General features: G+C 39.2%; 1 protein-coding gene across 7 annotated transcripts in view; it reads left to right on the top strand.

Moving 5' to 3' along the window:
• The window catches only part of JADE3 (jade family PHD finger 3), a 142,067-nt gene that overhangs the window by 12,327 nt on the left and 115,016 nt on the right, over positions 1–14,724 (top strand). The window contains exon 1 of one of the 7 annotated variants that reach the window (XM_027607346.2): positions 6,125–6,229. The exons of the other annotated variants lie outside the window; for them this stretch is intronic. The gene's annotated coding sequence lies outside the window, so the exon portion shown is untranslated. Of the gene's footprint in view, positions 1–6,124; positions 6,230–14,724 lie in introns of those variants that run through there. 7 annotated transcript variants of the gene reach the window in all.

The raw sequence follows: 14,724 nt of genomic DNA, 5'->3' as shown, positions 1-14,724 counted from the left end.
AGTTCTCTGATGATTTGACTTGAACTTAGGCAGCTATTGGAACCTGGGTCTAGAGTATGTCCTTTACAAGAATTCCTGCCCCTTCTCCAGGGGTGAAGCTTCTTTTCCTTTTTCCTGTCTTCCTTTTCCCCAGCTTCAGTGAGTACCCACCAGCATCCTTAAGCCAAGGGTTTTAAGTCCTTCCCCCTGCAGATTAAGGCTTTTGTTCTGTGCTGGAGATAAAGGAAAAGTGTCTGGGTAGATTTCAGTGGGCGTTGTTTTCCTCAGCCAACCAGCACCAGGATGAGAGCTTTCTCTGGGATTTTCCCTGATTCTTTCCATAAGAGGTAGTGGGATTCCTGTAGGAAACACTTGTCAGAGGATGGGAATTCCTCGACCCCATGTGGAGCCTAGGAGCTTCATACTCTCATGACATCCCATACTCTGGTCTCCAGTAAGTAATTTGTTAGAATTTCTAGTTTGATCTTCCTACCAACTTACATGCTCGGGTCCTATGTTTACCTGCAGGCATCTGTCTCTTCAGATATCTGGACGGTGGTTTTGCCCTGTATTCAGTTTTTGATAGGTCCAAGAAGAGTCATTGGTTTTTCAGTTTGTCTAGTAGCTTCTTTTTTGTAAGGGTGAGAATGATGGCTTTCCAGTCCTTTGCATATCAGCTGAAACCTGCTCCTGAAATAAGTTTTAATCTACATAAATGTCTGATGCAGTGCATGGCCCATAGAAACTCAGTACAGATTAGTTTTTCCTTTTTTTTAATCTCACCTCCTTGAATTTTATGGTTTTATGGCTAGGGAGCCAGGAATAATTGATTCTGGTTTGGGTTCTGCCTATTTTAGGTTTTAAAAACCTCTGCACTGCTGGCATTATGTTGTTATATGTTTTTCTTGCCGTCTTCCAGAATTCTATGTATGCATTTGTAATTATTGAGAACATTGTTAGCACTCAGTCATAATTTGCCTCATTGAGAATTAGAGTGTGATTTAGTCTTTCTACAGTATAGGTTTTGTTAGTGACCACGTGTTTGTCATTTTTATTCCCCACATTTCCAGGTGCAGTTCAGTTCAGCAAATATTTAAGTGCCCACTGTGCTATGAGGCACTAGGTGTTGAGTAGAATACAAGCATGACCTGGTAAGTGGAGTAACCAAGAGGTTCTCAAAGGCAGTGGAGACCCTTTGGATATAAGGATATTGCAACTTGGGAAATATCTCCATTTCGATCTAGAAGGATTAAAAAAAGTTTTTTAATTCTGCTTTTAGTTATATTAGAGATATACTAGAGATGCATTCTAGGAAAAATTGTAAAGTTGTAGAAAGAGCCATGGTTGTCCATGACATCCTTATAACATTCTCATTTCATCACATTCTCCTTCCCAGGGTTAATTTTGATTACTTTTGTTTTACTATGCAAATTGCATACTATGCAAATATCATGCCATCTAATAATTTACTGAAATATATGTATTTTTAAGGGACTAAGCACACAGATTCTGTGTGCTTTTAAGGAATATTAGTTTAAAAGGATAACTCACCATTCAGTTTCGATGTGTGGCCTGATTTTTTTTTTTTTGCTTCACATTATAGTCAACTCTTAATTTTTAAATCTGAAAATTATTGTTAATGATAGGTAGAACCATAAAAAGTCATATAGTAAAATTGACTTTTGGGGGGATATGCATAGTCATGTGGATTTTGATACACGTATAGATCAGTATGACTACCATCATAGTCAAGGTACAAAGTAGTCCCATCACCCAAAAAAAATCCTTTGTGTTACCTCTTCAGTCACACTTTTCCCACCCCCAACCCTTGACAGCCACTGATCTACAGTCCATTACTAGTTTTATCACTTTGAGGATGTCACATAAATGAAGTCAAACTGAATGTAATCTTTTAAGTCTTGCTTTTTTTCACTCAGCATAATGCTTTTGAGATTCATCCAAGTTGCGTATATCAATAGTTTGTTCCCTTTTTATTGTTGAGTAGTATTCCATTTTAGAAATGTACCACATTTGGGTTGCTACCAGTTTTTGGTAATTATAAGTAGAGCTGCTATAAGAATTCACGTGCAAGTGTTTATGTGCACATACAGTTGCAGTTTTCTAGGGCAAATAACCTGAGAGTGAGAGGACTTAGAATTATACTAACACTCATGGTAAAACCAACTTGTTAGCTAGAGTCTGAATGCTAGAATGGATAGAATAGTAGAGACCCAAGTTGTTTGACTCCTGCTTTTGCTTCTTAGTTACGCAACCTTAAGTGAATTTAACCTCTTCGTGGCCCAGTTTCCTCTTTTGTAAAATGAAGGGTTATTTTTTTTAAAAAGATTTTATTTATTTATTTCAGAGAGAGAGCACGAGCGTAAGCATGAGTGAGGGGAGGGGCAGAGGGAGAAGCAGACACCCTGCTGAGCAGGGAGCCCAATGTGGGGCTTGATCCCAGGACCCTGGGATCATGACCTGAGCCGAAGACATATGCCCAGCCAACTGAGCCACCCACGTGCCCCTAAAATGAAGTTAATAATAATAACCAGTGAGATTGTTGTGTGGAATTAATGACATATTAAGGGTAAAATGCTGATCAATGTCTGGCATACCAAATATTATTATTATTTCATGCTTAACTGAACCCTGTCAGAAACACCCGTCTTTAACTAAAATAGGGAAATTAAGTAATCCATAGTGTGATGTGTTTAGTAGGCAAGCCTTCAAAGCATGCTGTCTCTAGGGGAAATTTTAAAAGTTATCCTTAGTGGTGAAAAAGTTTATGAAAATAGGTGTATGGGAGTCCTATGTAACATCCAAAGGTTGGACCAGATGCCCAATTTTGATGGTTTTACTTGCCCTCTCAACATTAAAAGAATCATGTTCACTAAAAATTTAGTGCATTGCTATACTTAATAAAGAAGCTGCAAAAACTACCTCAGAATCAACTAACATTCATTTAGTGCTTGCTATGTACCAATCTCTAGGATAGGCATTCAAGTGTATAAACCTGAGTACCTCCCCACAAAATAAGTAATTTGGATAATTACTAAATTATTTTTATGCTTTTTTTAAAGGTGACTGTTGAGGACACTGATGAGGCATGATTTCTTAGAGCCCCCATGATGTGAACCATCTATGATATCTCAGATCCTGTCTTGAAACACATCTTTTTACAGGAAACCTCCCCAGTTTTGAGGAGCACGTGGAGGAGATAACAAAACAGCATGCCTACTCAAATCTCTCCCTAGAACACTATGTCATTAGAAAATGCAACAGAGGCCCCTTTCTTGCATAACTGTTATATACTATGGTCTGGCTCAGTCTGAGAAAGCACCAAGGGCGAAAGGGATGTGTTTTCCCCTGGAGAACTTTTCCTATCCTATGAGGTACACACGAAGGGCTACTCAGTCACCTACTAGACAGTGATTGAAAACCAGTATGTGCAAAGAGGAACCTAAATGTCCTTTCTTCTCTTGTCTGTTCAGTTGTTTTGTAATGTATTCACATGCCACAGCCTATCAACTGTGTTTTTCACCTGGGGTTTCAGGGGAAGTGGGTCGAACAAGAAGTCTAGAGCACACAGTCTGGGATGTCATCTCTAAACTGTCCTCACTGCCTCCCCTCCCCAAGTACCACCAATAGTCCAACACTCAGATTTACCTGGAGCCTTTCCTCACAATTAGAACATCCTTCCCGCTTTGCCCTGCCAATCCTGCTTGGGCCATTTCTTGCAAATTCTAGCCCAGCAAGACACTCCCCCATGCCTCAAAACCCACTCATTTGGATGCCATTCTCTACTCCATATTTCCTTATTAAATCATGTCTTTTCTTTTAAGTACGCTCCACACCCAGTGTGGAGCCCAATATGGGCCTTGAACTCACAACCCTGAGATCAAGACCTGGGCTGAGATTAAGAGTCAGATGCTTAACCAACTGAGCCACCCAGGTGCCCCAATCATATCTTTTCTATTCACTTTGTCACCTAATGCCATACTTCCTTACTCTGATCTATTTCATATATACGTGACCTGAAGGTTTACAATTAGACTGCCATTCCCAGAGTGGTAGGAAACCCTCAAATTCTCTACATCCTGTCTCCCACAAATACCTGAAAGAGAATTGCTGCCTGCTCTTTAATTAACAAACCAAACATCAGTTCTCATTTTGTGTTTAAAAATTACATGTAACATGTTCTAATGGCCACATAAGTCCTGTGGAAAGTGATAGTTTGGGAACTAAATACGTATTTTGTGGACTGTTGAAAGAAAGCTGGTGCTTTGCCATGCTGCCACTGTGAAAAGTATGGCTATACCGTCTGCCTGGGCAGAGTCTGGCTTCACGGTATAGATTACAGCCGAAATTGCGGTAGCCTTTTTCTGGCTCCATCATGGTTTCTAGCCTTCCCCATAATTCTTTGCCCACTTAAAATGTGAAAGAGCACTAGGAATTTTTTTTTAAATATAGACAAAACTTTGCAATCAGTTGTAACCCTCTTGTCTCATATGAAACCTGCATCTTATACAGGAGAGAGGAATGTGTGTGTGTGTGTGTGTGTGTGTGTGTGTGTGTGTGTGTGTGCGCGCGCGTGCGCGCTGAGCCTAAGTTTGGCTCTCCCTGGGATAACCAATTTAAATCCAGGATAAACATTTTTCATACTTCAGGGCGCCTGGGTGGCTCAGTCGGTTAAGCATCTGCCTTTGGCTCAGGTCATGATCCCAGGGGCCTGGGATCAAGCTCCACAAGCTTCTCCCTCTCCCTCTGCTGCTCCCCCTACTTGTGCTCTCTCACTCAGTCTCTCTGTCAAATAAATAAAATCTTAAAAAAAAAACCATGTTTTTATACTTCTAAATAAACCTGGCTGTAAAAGCTCCAGTTATGCCCTTTAACCTCTTGGAGAGAATCCATGAAGGTACTTCCCTTTAGGGAAACCATCTCTAGGCTGTTTTGTTGCCATGATCTCTATGCCACTATACTCCAGGCCCAATTCAACTTCCTTCCAGACTGCTCTCCACAAAGATGCAAGCTCTAAAGGTCTCTTCCCTACACTACCATTCCCACTCCCACCACGAGGCCACCACTGACCCTTGCTGCTCCCTGCATGGTGGGTAGTGTCTGTATTCCTAAGAGCCTAACAGTTAAAGTCTCCCCCATCCAATCATAACCTTTCCCACCATCCTTACCTCTTACTTTTCAAGTCCTCTTCTCTACTCATTCCACCTAAGTGTGCATTCACTAGAATCTAAACATACTATGAGTCATCCTGCTACTTCTGTGTGTACTGCCTTTGCCTGAAGTTTTCCACATTCCTCTGGGTTTGTTCTATCCTGTATATTCCTCAGGACCCGCTCAAAAGTTTATCTTTTTTACCTCACATGGTTCCTTTCACCTTTGATGGCCCACAGGACTTAATGTGCTCAGCACTCATTTTCCCAAATGGGATGGTGTGATAGAATGGTTAATAGCCACAAAGTCCTTTCACTTCTGTATGTATGTGATTTTGCAGCATCTCCCATCAAGGTAGAGTCTGTTTCTCTACTCCCAGAATCTGCGCTGTTCTTGTAACTTGCTTTGGCCAAAATAAAATGCAGCGTGAGTCGCTCTGTGTGACTTCTGAGCCTGGGTCTCAGGAAGTTTTGTAGCTTTCCCCTTGCTCCCTAGGAACCCTGAAACAACCTTGTAAAGAAGCCCAGCTAGCATGCTGGAGGAAAAGATGATGTGGCAAGAGAGGTAGTCAACAGCCAACCATCAGACATGTGAGTGAGGCCGTATTAGAACATTGAGGCCCAGTCACATTGCCAGATGACTAACCATATGAGGGACCCTAAGAAAGACCCTAGAAACACTAACAGAAGAACCACCTAGCTGATTTTACCCCAAATTCCTGATCCACAAAATTGTGAGCACATAAAATGGTTGTTATTTTAAGCCACTAAGTTTTGGGGTGACTTATTGTGCAGTAATACATAACTGAAAGGGCATGGTTTGTACTGTTGTATTCCCAGGGCCTGGAAGACATGCCCCATGGTAGGTTTTTTTTAGGAGATTATTGTGGATCACTGTCATCATGGTGTCACTCCCCTCTTTACTTAATAGACAAATAAGCTTTCAAATCTTCATGTCTCTCTCTAGCTCTCAAACCGTTCAAAGCTTGGACTCAGTACTGTCTTCAGGAACACCTTGTGGTTTTTCCGCGCTCCGTTGGACCAACATCCATCCATTTGCTCCCTTCGCAGCCCCATGACAGGTTATACCTCTCAAACCCTCACTACTTGCCCTTGTTTACTAACTCTGTAGGGTCAACCCATGGACTGCCTGAATGCCATAAAGCTATTCTCAACTTCCCAGCCCTCCACCATGACTTTGAACCCTCATTATGTGATGCACATGTGCTTATAATTAGGGGGGACCTTAGAGATAGTCTCAGACAACCCCTTTGAGTTATGAATGAGGAAAGGAATGCCCAGATAAGAAATAACCATAAAAATGGCTTATTCAGTTCATATGTTGGCAGTATCAATACCAGAATCCACATCTCATGCAGATCATTACTTAGTAGATTGCTTATTTGTGCTTGGTTCATGTGTGTAAAACTGTGCTTCACTGATCAGACTGTAGAAGTTCTTTTGGAGGCAGGCATAATTTTTACTTCTGCCTTTTCATACTTTTCTGCTGTCCCCAAAAACTAACCAGTGACCACTGGACATATAAGTAGTCAATAAATACTTGTTGATTAATTGACATTTGAAAAGCAATTATGCTTGAACTGTTCTATATCTTTTTTATAAGGTTGCCAAATTTTTGAAAAAGTTACTGAAGTATAATTGACACACAGTGTTATATTAGTTTCAGGTGTACAACATAGTGATTCAACAATTCTGTGTATTCAGTGCTAACCATGATAAGTATAGTCACCATCTGTCATCATACATTGTTATTACAGTTTTATTGACTACATTCCCTAAGCTGTACTTATCATTTTATAACTGGAAGTTTTTACCTCTTAATCCCCTTTATCTGTTTCACTCATACCCTCACCCACCTCCCCTTTGTCAACCGCTGGTTTGTTCTCTGTATTTAAGAGTCTGGATTTTTTTGTCTCCTTTTTTTTCCTGTTTGCTCACTTGTTTTGTTTCTTAAGTTCTACATATGAGTGAAATCATATGGTATTTGTCTGTCTCTGACTTATTTCACATAGCATTATACCCTCTAGGTCATCCATGTTGTTGCACATAGCATCCTTTTTTATGGCTGTGTAATATTCCTCTGTGTGTGTGTGTGTGTGTGTGTGTGTGTGTGTGTACACCACATCTTTATCCATTCATCTATGGGTGAACAGTTGAGTTACTTCCATTTCTTGGCCATTGTAAATAATGCTGCCATAGACGTAGAGGTGCATTTATCTTTTGAAAGTAGTGTTTTTGTTTTCTTGGGGTAAATACCCAGTAGTGGAATTACTGGATCATATGGTATTTCTATTTTTAATTTTTTGAGGAACCTCCATAATGTTTTCCATAGTGGCTGCACCAATTTACATTCCCACCAGTAGTGCACAAGGGTTCCTTCTCCCCCACATCCTTGCCAACACTTGTTATTTCTTGCCATTTTGATGCTAGCCATTCTGATTGGTGTGAGGTGGTATCTCATTGTAGGGAACTGTTCTGTGCCTTGTTTGTGGTGGTAATTACAACAGTATGCATTTTTCAAAACTTGAATTGTACGTTAAGAAGGATAGATTATACCGTGTATAGATTTTTAGAATTAAGGTGTAATTCAAGGCAATTATACTGAAGAAATCCATTTATTTGATAAATGTGGCAAATATATAGGTTACATGTTACCGTGAGAAAAGGAATTTGGCCCTTTGAAAATAAATTTGCACATGATAAGTACTCACGTTAGTTTCCTTCCTCCTTGCACACAAATACTTCAGGATCATCTGTCAAGACTGCTAAAGAAAGCATACATGCCCTAGGAGATGGCTGGATCTTAGATAACTTCTAAGATCCTGTGGTTGGTTTGAAAGGCAAATAAATGACTATTTTGGAATGCTTGTGTAAAGTAAAATATATAAGCACCAACTCACTCTTCTAAAGCTGGCCCCCTAGAACCTTAATTTTACTTACAAAGACTTACTCAGGTATAAAATAAACTATTAGCCCTCTGTTAGCAGAAATTATTTAAAAATGAAAAATAATACAAAAAAGATGGCCAAATGTTCTTTCATTGTTATACTGGAACATTGACTAACAGGTCCACCCAAGGATTATTTAGTTCTCTGAGGGATTACATCTTTGGAAGTGACATGTTAACTTAAAGATTTTTGTCAGGTAGAGATATTAAAATTATGTTTGGTAGAAGAAATAATCCCAGAGAGTACAGATTAACTGTCCTATAGGACATTAACCACTTTTCTATCCACTTTAGCTATCTTATTGTAGCATTTTTAATTTTAGTGCCGATGTATACCAAATCTCTCCAATATTCTTTGAATCAGCCTGGTTCCCTCACTAATAAAGTAGTCTTTGACATGTGTTCACTCTGTATTTGTATGAGTCATGTTTTTAATTTTGAAAATTATATTTTTGACACCCGAAACATCCTACAGCATTGCCTGTGGATCATGCCCTATCCTGTACAAAGTCCCTGAAATCCACTACTGATTGCTAGTTTTAATGCTGTACCAGCACCTCGAAATACCTTTGTGACCATGCTGGTACCTGAAGAGGTCTTCACAGGAGAAACACTGGATACCTCTGCAAAACACTGCAGAAAGACTTTCTGGAACTACTCTCACAAAATGAGAAACTGATGTTCCTTCCTATCATGTTATTGTTCTATTTATAAGCCAAGAGGATGACATTAAGAACCTTTGTTTTAGGAGATCCAGAGCAAACAGACTCACACTGGGCCCTTCTTTCCTGTCAAACACTATTCCTTATAATCCTTTTGCTAGTAATGGCCATAAAATAACTATATTGGAGCAATAAAAATTGATAAACTACCAGCTGCCTCAAAAATCTAATAGCTTTGGCAAAATATACTGCAGCTCGTTGTGATAGAGCCTCCTTTTCCCTAACAGGTTTTATTTTAACACTTTCCTCTTCACACTACTGAACAGCGTAATCAAATCAACAATTCAGCAAATGCCCAGTGTGTTCCAGGCACTAGGCACTGCTCAGTCCTGACCACCCCCGCCCGCCCTCTGCCTCAGGCAGGCTCCACTGGTACTCAGTGTCAATCATTGATTTGCAGTTGTCTAGGATGATAATGGAGAAGAGAGTGAGCCCAAATGGAGGGTTGCAGTCTGCCCTGTCAGCACCCACAGAATCAAGCAAAGAGTGGGTCTTTTTTGCATTAATAAAAGCTTAGTTATCTACAAGACCACTGAGTATTAAATACATACAAATTTGAAACGTCCTGTGAAACAGGAAGGGCAGGTTAAAACATGGTTCACTAACAACTGGTATTTATAAATATTCTGAATCAGCTTGATGACTTTATTGAAAGAGGCATAAAACAAATATCTTGCAATAAAAACTCAAATTCAGAAATAATCCAGATATGGTACCCATTCATACAAAGACCAAAGTGCCAACTTCCCATGCAGCATAGGGAATCCTCTGCAGAGAAATTCTGAACCAAAATTCTAAAACACCAGGGAGGAGGGGGTGGAGTGGGTTAAGGATATGGGACATAAGTAGGGGAAACATTTTCAACCCATTTTTTTCCTGGTGATTATTAAAACAAAATTCTTTAATATTTCACCATAAAGTGTTTTTGAAAAAGTAATCAGTTGGGCCCGCTTCTGTCCTAGGACTTGGAGAGCTGGAAGGAGCATTGCTCTCACCCTTAAAATTTTTAAAAGCCAGCCTGACTTCAGATTCATGACTTTTATTGAACCCATCAGAAATAAGTAGTTTGCTCAAGTATTTGTTGAGAGGAGTCTTTGTTCAAAAAGTTTGGTAGTTTGTTTTCTTACTGTTGAGGCTTTTTTTTTAAATTTAGTTTATTTATTTTTAAGATTTTAAGTAATCTCTACACCAGACATGGGGCTTGAACTCACAAACCTGAGATCAAGAGTCACACACTCTACCAACTGAGCCAGCCAGGCCCCGTATGTATTTATTTATTTTAAGTAATCTCTACACCCAACATGAGCCTTGGACTCCCCACCTGGAGATCAAGAGTTGCATGCTCCTCTGATTGAGCCATCCAGGCACCCCTCTTACTGTTGAGTTTTGAGAGTTGTTGTTTTTTTTCTTTTAATATTCTGGATAAAAAAAATCCCTGTTGGTTACATAATTTATCAACAAATATTTTCTCTACATCTGTGGCTTGGCTTTTCATTTTCTTAACAGTGTCCATCACCGAGCAAGATTTTAATTTTGATGAAGTCCAATTTATCATTTTTTAAAAAGGACTCATTAACTTTAGATCATGAAGATTTTCTCCTGTGTTTTCTTCTAAAAGTTTTATAGTTAATATGTTTTACATTTAGGTTTATGCCCATTTCCAGTTAATTTTTGTATATGATGTGAAGTTTAGGTGGAGGTCTGTTTTTTACATGTGGATATCTTACTGGTTCAGCACCATTTGTCCAAAAGACTATCCTTCCTCCTTTAAATTGTTTCTGTACCGTTGTCAAACATCAGTTGCCTATATTTATGTGGGTTGATATCTGAACTCTCTTTTGTTCCATTGGTCAGGTTTTATCACTTTACCAACACCACTGTCTTGATTACTGTAGCTTTACTGTAAGCCTTAAAATCAGTTAGTGTGATTTCTCTAACTATTCTTTGTAAAATTTGTTTTAGCTATTCTGGATCTTTTGCTGGTCTTTATAAATTTTAGTCAACTTATCTATATTTACAAAACAATGCTGCTAGGATTTTTATTGGAATTAGATTAAATCTAATGATGAATCTGATGAATGTGAAGATAATTAACATCTTTAATAGGCTGAACATTCCACCACATGAATATAGTATATTTCACCATTTATTTAGATTTTCTCTTATTTCTTCTGTCAGTGTTTTGTAGTTTTCATCATATAGATCCTATCTGTGTTTTGTTAGATTTATACCTAAATATTTTATTTCTTTGGAGCTATTGTAAATATTTTTTTAAATAATCATTTTCTTATTGTTTATTGCCACCACATAGAATATGCTTTATTTTAGAATTGACCTTATATCCTGTTCCCTTGCTAAGCTAACTGGTTGTTATAGGACTTTAAAAAAGTTAGATTCCCTGATATATTCTTTTTTTAAATTTTTTTATTAACATATAATGTATTATTTGTTTCAGGGGTACAGGTCTGTGATTCATGAGTCTTACACAGTTCACAGCGCTCACCATAGCACATACCCTCCCCAGTGTCCATCACCCAGCCCCCCCATCCCTCCCACCCCCCTCCCCTCCAGCAACCCTCAGTTTGTTTCCTGAGATTAAGAGTCTCTTATGGTTTGTCTCCCTCTCTGGTTTCGTCTTGTTTCATTTTTCCCTCCCTTCCCCTATGATCCTCTGTCTTGTTTCTCAAATTCCTCATATCAGTGAGATCATATGATACTTGTCTTTCTCTGACTTAATTCTCTTAGCATAATACCCTCTAGTTCCATCCACGTCATTGCAAATGGCAAGATTTCATTTTTTGATGGCTGTGTAAAATTCCATTGTATATATATATACCACATCTTCTTTATCCATTCATCTGTTGATGGACAACTGGGCTCTTTCCATAGTTTGGCTATTGTGGAGATTGCTGCTATAAACATTGGGATGCATGTGCCCCTTCGGATCACTACATTTGTATCTTTGGGGTAAATACCCAGTAGTGCAATTGCTGGGTCGTAGGTTAGCTCTCTTTTCAACCTTTTGAGGAACCTCCATACTGTTTTCCAGAGTGGCTGCACCAGCTTGCATTCCCACCAACAGTGTAAGAGGGTTCCCCTTTCTCCACATCCCCGCCAACGTCTGTCACAGTTTCCTGACTTAATTTTAGCCATTCTGACTGCTGTGAGGTGGTATCTCATTGAGGTTTTGATTTGGATTTCCCTGATGCCGAGTGATGTTGAGCACTTTTTCATGTGTCTGTTGGCCATTTGGATGTCTTCTTTGCAGAAATGTCTGTTCATGTTCTAAGCAAGTCATGTTTAGGAGTAGGGATAGTGCCACTGATTTATTTTTTTTTTAAGATTTTATTTATTTATTTGACAGAGAGCACAAGCAGGAGGAGTGGCAGAGGGAGAGGGAGAAGCAGGCTCCCTGCTGAGCAAGGAACCTGATGAGGGCCTCGATCCTAGGACTCTGGGATCATTACCTGAGCCAAAGGCAAACGCTTAACCGACTGAGCCACTCAGTTGCCCTGCCATTTATTTTTTTTTAAGGTTTTATTTTTAAGTAATCTCTACACCCAAAGTGGGGCTCAATTCACAACCCCAAGATCAAGAGCCACATGCTCCACCCACTGAACCAGCCAGGTGCCCCTGTATGCCATTTATCTGCTTATGCATCAGTCCATATATCCATCCATCCACCCATCCCTTATTGCACAGACCAGGACTTCTAGTATGATGTTTAATAGGAGTGGTGTGATAACACTGTGTGTCAGCTATACTCAAAAAAAAATTATTTTTTAAAGGAGTAGTGAAAAAGGACATCTTTTTCCTGTTTCATCTTCGAGTCTTTTTTAAGATTTTATTTATTTGACAGAGACAAAGCACAAGCAGAGGGAGCTACAGGCAGAGGGAGAGGGAGAAGCAGTCTCCCCACTGAGCAGGGAACCCCATGCAGGGCTCCATTCCAAGACCCTGGGATCATGACCTGAGCTGAAGGCAGACACTTAACCGACTGAGCCACCCAGGCACCCCCATCTTCAAGTCTTTCATTTTGAAGTTCATTTATCTGGTCGAGAAAGTTCCCCTGTAATCCTAGTTTGCTGAGAGTGTCTATCATGAGTGCATGCTGCATTTTAGACTTAATATGGTTGTTTACATTGATTGGTTTTCAGACATTAAACCTGCCTTGCAATCCGGGGGTGAACCCCACTTGTTTGTTGGGTTTTATATATTGCTATTAGATTTGCTAATATTTTGTTGGGGATGTTTGCTTCTATTTTCATGAGAGATATTGGTCTATAGTTTGATTTTTATACTGCATTTGTCTGGATTTGGTATCAGGGCTTGATAAAATGAGTTGGGAAGGATTCCCTCCTCTCCTGTTTCCTGTAAGAGATCTTGCAGAATTGGTGGGTTTTTTTTTTCTTTAAATGTATGTTGTAATTTGCCAGTGAAACTGTCTGGGCCTGGGTATTTCTTTTTAAAAAGATTTTTAGCTGTGAATTTTTTTAAAACATGTTCCCTGAAGCTTTTATTTTTATTATTATTTTTTTTATTATTATGTTAATCGCCATACATTACATCATTAGTTTTTGATGTAGTGTTTCATGATTCATTGCGTATAACTCCATTCAGTACATTTTTATTATTATTTTTAAAAGATTTTTGTTTATTTGAGAGAGAGCATGAGTAGGGGGGGAGGGACAGGGGCAGAGGGAGAAGCAGACTCCCCACTGAGCAGGGAGCCCAAAGTGGGGCTCAATCTCAGGACCCTGAGATCATGACCTGAGCCGAAGGCAGATGCTTAACTGTCTGAACCACCCAGGCGCCCCTTAGCTGTGAATTTAATTTCCTTAATAGATATGGCATTATTTTGGATTGTCTATTTCATCTTCAATGAATTTTGGTAGTTTGTGGTTTTTGAGCAATCTGTCCCATTTAAGTTGTCTAATTTATGTGCGTATTCATCATATCTATTTATTATCCTTTCAGTGTTTGCATGGTCTATGGTGATAATCCCCTCTTTCATTCTTGATATGGCTATTCTGTCTTTTCTCTCTCAATCTTGCTAGAGGTTTATCAATTTATTGATCTTTTCAAAGAACCAGCTTTTGTTTTCATTGATTTTTGTCTGTTGTTTTTCTGTTTCTCTGTTGTTTTTCAGTTTCATTGATTTTTGCTTTATCTAGATTATTTCCTAGTTCTCCTTGCTTTGGATTTATTTTGCTCTTCCTTTTCTAGTTCCCTAAGGCAGAAGTGTAGATTGTTTTTTTGAGATCTTTTTTTTCCCTAAAAGAGCATTTAATGCTATTAATTTCCCTCCAAGCACTGCTTCAGCTGTAGCCCACAAATTGGGTTATGCTGTATTTTCATTTTTCCTTAATTCAGAATATATTCTAATTTCTCTTTAAAGTTTCTCTTTGATTCATGGATTATTTAGATGTATGCTAGCTAATATCCAAGTATTTGGAAATTTTCCTCTTATTTCTGTGTTGTTGATTTCTATTTTAATTTCTTTATGGTCAGGGAGCATATTCTTTATAATTTTTTAATGTATTTTTTTAAAGATTTATTTATTTATTTATTTATTTGAGAGAGAGCATGAGAGGGGAGAGAGGGTCAGAGGGAGAAGCAGACTCCCCGCCAAGCAGGGAGCCCGATATGGGACTCGATCCCGGGACTGCAGGATCATGACCTGAGCCGAAGGAAGTCGCTTAACCAACTGAGCCACCCAGGCGCCCTTTATAATTTTATTTTAAGATTTTATTTATTTATTTGACAGAGAGAGACACAGCGAGAGAGGAAACACAAGCAGGGAGAGTGGGAGAGGGAGAAGCAGGCTTCCCGCCGAGCAGGGAGCCCGATGCGGGGCTCAATCCCAGGACCCTGCGATCATGACCTG

Source organism: Zalophus californianus, chromosome X, assembly GCF_009762305.2.
Source record: "Zalophus californianus isolate mZalCal1 chromosome X, mZalCal1.pri.v2, whole genome shotgun sequence".
NCBI classification, from domain to species: Eukaryota; Metazoa; Chordata; class Mammalia; order Carnivora; family Otariidae; genus Zalophus; species Zalophus californianus.
This window is presented reverse-complemented; position numbering and strand designations above follow the sequence as displayed.